The sequence below is a fragment of the Cajanus cajan genome, chromosome 4 (assembly GCF_000230855.2).
Source record: "Cajanus cajan strain Asha chromosome 4, NIPB_CcT2T_4, whole genome shotgun sequence".
NCBI lineage: Eukaryota > Viridiplantae > Streptophyta > Magnoliopsida > Fabales > Fabaceae > Cajanus > Cajanus cajan.
This window is the reverse complement of record NC_138520.1, coordinates 9,186,341-9,192,500: the sequence shown is the minus strand read 5'-3', so window position 1 is coordinate 9,192,500 and position 6,160 is coordinate 9,186,341.

Here is a 6,160-nt window from a genome sequence, read left to right as displayed (position 1 = left end):
TAAGTACAACGTGTAATTAAAAAAATTAAAAATATATATCATCATATTCTTTTATGGTTGTTTGTTGGATTTATTTTTCATACAATTTTATTATATTTCTAATTTTTTATTTAAACATTAGTTGTGTCTAATTATTTTTTTAGTATAAATTTCATGTCTTAAATTAATAAAAAAATATATTTTAAATTGTGTTACAAAATTGAAAATAATATTTTTTTTGAAATGATTAAATTAACTCAAATTTAAATTATAAAAGACAAAAAATATAGTTTATCCTAACTAATATAGAGAGAGAAAGAGAAGAGATTCACTTATTTTAAGAATAAGTTTACTTAAACTTGATTCACTCAATAACTCATGTTATTATAAATTTTAATGATCCAATCATTAATTTAAAAGTTTTTAATGCGTAAATCAAGTTTGTAAAAAAAAGTTGAAAATTATTTAAAACTTTTTCTCATTAATTCAAATTGATAAATAATCATAAAAATATTTTATACGTTGATTTAACTTAATGAAATGAGATATCAAATAATTTGTAAATTTTTTAAAAATTTGAAGACTTGATTTATGTATTAAAAACTTTTAATTTAACGGTTGGATCGTTAAAATTTGATGTAAAATAAGATTTATTAATCAGGAGTAAGTCTTAATAAACTTACTCTTGAAATAATTGTATCATTCTTCACACACATATATATAATTATACTTGTATAACTTTTACTAAATATTATATTATCAATAACTTTATGTTAAATTTTGTCTATCTAATCATTGAATTATAATTTTATATCAATTTTTGAATATTTATCTCTAACTTTGTTAAAATTGAACAATAATAAAAAAAGTAATCTAATTTAATATATTTAGAAAATTATAAATTATATCAATTTTGATCAATGAGGTATAAATAATTTTGAATTAATTTAAAATTTTAATTCTACAATCTAAGTGAGTAAATCTTTAAAAAAAAAAAAAAAATATATTATTTAATTGAAAGTTATTAAACAATATATATATTATAAATAAAATGACTTTGTTATATATCTTATGTGCCCATAATTCCTGAGTCCTTGACGTATAAACCTCACCTGACCTCTTATTATTGCTCATAACACTTTCCTTCATCCTCCATTCAGGAAAAATGTTTGCTGATGCAAATTGTGATGACTATCAAAGTATATTTTTTATTTAAATTGTTTTTTTAAGAAGATTTCATATTGACTAAAGAAAAAGATATATTAATGTATATAGATAAAGAATAACCTTCATTTTACAAATTGATTTTTAAGCTTAAGTTAAGCTCTTAATTTCTTAAGAATTTCTTTTTTAATTAGCATTAAATTTCTCATAACTTAATAGTGTATAATAACATTGCATTACCTCTCAAAATTTAGGGTAGAATAATTTTTCTTATTAATTTTAATTGATGGGTACAATCAAATAAATAGACAAGTAAGATTAGTCACTGTTATCGGTGGTGGATACTCCAGGGACGAACTAAAAAAAAATAAATAGATAAGTAACAGAAACAATCCCTAAAGTTTAGGGATTAAGATAAACTATAAATTAGAAAAATATAAACTAATATATCTAAACTATATCTTAGAATATCTTATCATAGCTAATAAAACAGATTCTAACACTCCCCCTCAAGCTGGTGAATAGGTATTCTCCAGCTTGGAAACAATCTTCTCAAAGATGTTGTTGTTCAGTCCCTTTGTTAGAATATCTGCAAGGTTGTCTTGTGAGGAGACATATCGAGTGCAATCAGACCACTATCTAATTTTTCTTTGATAAAATGTCTGTCAACCTCAATATGTTTGGCTCTATCATGTTCACCACAAGAAAAACGTAAATTTTCGACGAAAAATATTTGACGGATATTTTCATTGGAAATTTTTTACGGATTTATATTTTCGTCAAAAATTTCTGTCGGAAATATTAATCTGTCGGAGATTTTTGTTTTCGTTAGAAAATTTAAGACCATAGCACACTTCCTGATGTCCCTTATTTGAACTCTTCGGGAATTTGATGATCGCTTTTTTTGAAATTTATAAATATTATTTTTAATATTATAAAATGAATAAATTTTATTTTTATTTTTTAAAAAATATTTTTCTTTAATTTTATTTTTTTTAATTAATATTTTTCTTTAATTTTTAATTCTTATTTTTTATGTAATCATTTTTTATTTTTTTAAAAAAAGATAAATAATTATCTTACGTGTCACCTACAACAATTATGTATTATTATCATATTGATATTTAACACCTCTAAATTTTTTTTAGTTTTTTAAAATAAATATTATTTATCTATCTTAAAATAATCAAACTAGTGAATGTATATTTTAGAAGGATGAAAATCAAAGAAAAATATTTTACTCATTTTACAAGTATGAAACAATCTTTATAAATTCTACAAGGATGAAAAATAAAGAAAAAAATTTACAAAGACCAAAATCAAAATCACCCATCTTATAGAGACTAAAATATATTTAAACCTTCTAAAATTAATATTTTTGATCTTAACAATTATTTTAAATAAATAATATTTATTTTTAAATATTTATAATATACTTAGAGATGTTAGTATATTGTCTTTAAAATTATAGTAAGTAAGTTCAAGTGTGAATATTTTCACATTTGTGTGTTTAATGAGTTTTCTATTAAATAATTAGTGCATATATTAGTTTATTTAACATAAATAGTAGTTTTATATTTTAGAAGAAAAAACAAAATTTTTTTATTTTCTAGAAGTAATAAGCTTAAAATTACATATATATATATATATAATATAGGGGGTTATAATTATATCGGTGTAACTTTTACTAAGTATTACATCACTCAATAACTTTATATTAAATGTGAATTTTGTAAATCCAACTGTTAAATTGAAAGTTCATATCACTTTATACGTGTATATCAAATTTTGTTAAAATTAAACAACAACTGGAAGGTAATCAAATTGTTCATTACATCAATTTTTTTTATAAAAATGAAGTATCAAATCATCTTGGATTAATATAAAATTTTGTATATATAATCTAAGAGATATGAACTTTCAATCTAACGATTGGAGTTATTGAGCGGTGTAATACTTAGTAAAAGTTACATTTAATATATATATATATATATAGGGTAGAGAAAAAATTCGTTCCCAATTCAATGGTGATATCCCTTATAGTCAACTTAGTTATGGTAATCTCATAGCTTATGTTCAGAGGGTAGCCCTTAAGATTTGTCGGGATGATAATATCCAAAAACAATTAGCAAAAGAGAAAGCCCAAAATCGTAAGGATTTAGGTAACTTTTGCCAACAATTTGGTCTGCCTTGTTCCAAGAACCCAGTCAAGACCAAACCCAGGAAACCGGGAAAATCCTCTCAGCCTCAGACGGGTAAGTATCATAAGCCTAGAACCAAATTTTCTAGGTTTAGGACTAGACAAACTAGTACCAATTATAATAGGCCTCCTATTATCAAAACTGCCTCTCAGGGCCCCAATCCTAGCAACAATCCTAGGGAAACTAGGACTTGTTTCAAATGTGGTCGGCAAGGCCACTCAGCAAAATTTTGCAGGATTTCCTCTAAGGTTAGAGAACTCAGCCTTGATCCAACAATCCTTGACCAACTCAACAATCTTTTCATCAATTCTTCCGATAGTGATGATGAAGATAAACAGTTATCTTCTGAAGACATTCAAGCTGATGATGATCTTTCCTCCTCTTCCGATGAAAGCTCTGAATCTCCTCTCATCAATGTCATTTACAATGATGAGCAAAATCTCTTTCTTGACGCTTTAAAATCCATTCAGGATCCTCATGAACGGGATGAGTATCTTGAGAAGCTCAAGAAAATCCTTCTCATAAGGGAGGCTCTATATATATATATGAGGGGGGTTATAATTACACTGGTGTAAATTTTACTGAGTATTACACTGCTCAATAACTTTATATTTAATGTGAATTTTGTAAATCCAACTGTTAAATTGAAAATTCTTTACTCTTAAATCATATATACAATATGTTATATTAACCAAAGATGATTTCTTATAAAACAAAATTAAATCTGTCGAAAAATTTATATTTTCGATGAAATTTTTTTTGTAGGAAAAACTATATTATTGATGGAATATTTTCGACAAATTTATATTTGTTGAAAATGTAAGAACTGGTTTTAAATTTGATATGAAAATATTATGATATAATTAGATAAGATTTTAAGTTAGTATTTTATTAATGGTTGATAATTAGAAAATAAAACAAGGATAAATACATTTTTTTGAATTTTATATGTTTGATTTAAGATAACTTACAAAATAACTCTTAAAGTTAATCCGCTCAATAACTCATGGTGTGTGTTGAATTTCATCGATCCAATTAATTTTTAAATTAAAAATTATTAAGTTTTACTAATAATTAATATAAAAAAAATAATTAGCTTTGGAATAAATTATTTGCTCATTAACAATATAATTGAAACATTAATTATTTTAAATTATTTAAATAAAATCTTATTAACAATTTACTATATGATCTTAATATTTTTGTATAACTAATATCTGGTTTTAAATTTGATATGAGAATATTATGATATAATTAGATAAGATTTTAAGTTAGTATTTTATTAATGGTAGATAATTAGAAAATAAAACAAGGATAAATACATTTTTTGAATTTTATATGTTTGATTTAAGGTAAATAAATATATTAAATTAATTAATAATTTATTTAAAATATTAAAATTTAATTTATAAGTATGTAATAAATAAATATTTATAATTTTATAAATTATATTATCATTATAAATTATAAAATTAAATAATTTAAATTATAATTTTAAATAGAACTAAGTAGATGTTAATTATAAAAATAAGTACATATAAATAAAGAATAATTGAATATATTATTATTATTATTATTATTATTATTATTCGTAATATAAAATTATTATATATTATTATTATATAGTACAAGTATGAGATTGTATATTTGAGGATGACTTAAATGAATTAATTTGTACAAGTTATATTAACAACATACGTATACATTTCGGTAGCTTACTCATTAGAACTTCACAGTTAAGCATGCTTGACCTGGAGTAGTATAGGAATGGGTGACCTTTTGGGAAGTTTCCCAGAAATTGCATAAGTAAGGATAAAACACGCTAAAAAATGAAATGTCGTGAAATATGACCCTTGAGAGGCCAAATATGAGGGCTGTTATATTAATAAATTTATTAAAATTAAAAAAAAAAATTATAATTTTTGACGAAAAATTCTGTCAGAAATTTCTGACGGATATTTGCTTCAGAAATTTCCAACGGATTAAATTATTTTCGACGTCACTTTTTTTGACAGATTTAAATCCGTCGAAAAAAAGAAAATTCATCAAAAATTACCGTTTACCGTAAAAAATTTCCGTTAGAAATTAGCATTTTTCTTGTAGTGATTGCACTAGATTATAAGCCATGCTAATAGCATATTTGTTATCACAATAAAGTCTCATTGGTTCATCCGATTTTATCCTTTGGTCTTCCAAGATAATCTTCAACCAGAGTAGTTCACATATCCCTTGTGCCATTGCCCTGAACTCTGCTTCAGCACTAGATCTGGCTACCACACTTTGTTTTTTACTCTTCCAAGTCACAAGATTCCCTCCAAGGAAAGTGCAATATCTCATAGTTGACCTCCTATCTACAATTGACCCTACATAGTCTGCATCTGTATATGTTTCCATATTTACATTCCCATTTCGTTTGATCAAAATTCCCCTGCCTAGGGTCCCTTTCAAATACTACACAATTATTAGTGCAACTTGTAAGTGAACCTCCTTTGGTTGGTGCATGAACTGGCTGACTAGACTCACGACGAATGCAACATCAGGTCTAGTGTGAGATAAATATATCAGTCTACCAACCAGCCTTTGATACACTTCCTTGACAATTGTAGTATCTTCTTCTACGTTTCCCAATTTCAGGTTTGGGTCAATTGGTGTACTTGCAGGCTTGCATGCTATCTTACCAGTCTCTTTCTACAAATCAGTGATGTGTTTCTGTTGAGATATGAATATCCCTTTTTTAGAATTGGCCACTTCAATTCCCAAAAAATACTTCAATTTTCGAAGGTCTTAATTTCAAATTCCTTTGCTAGATGTTGGCC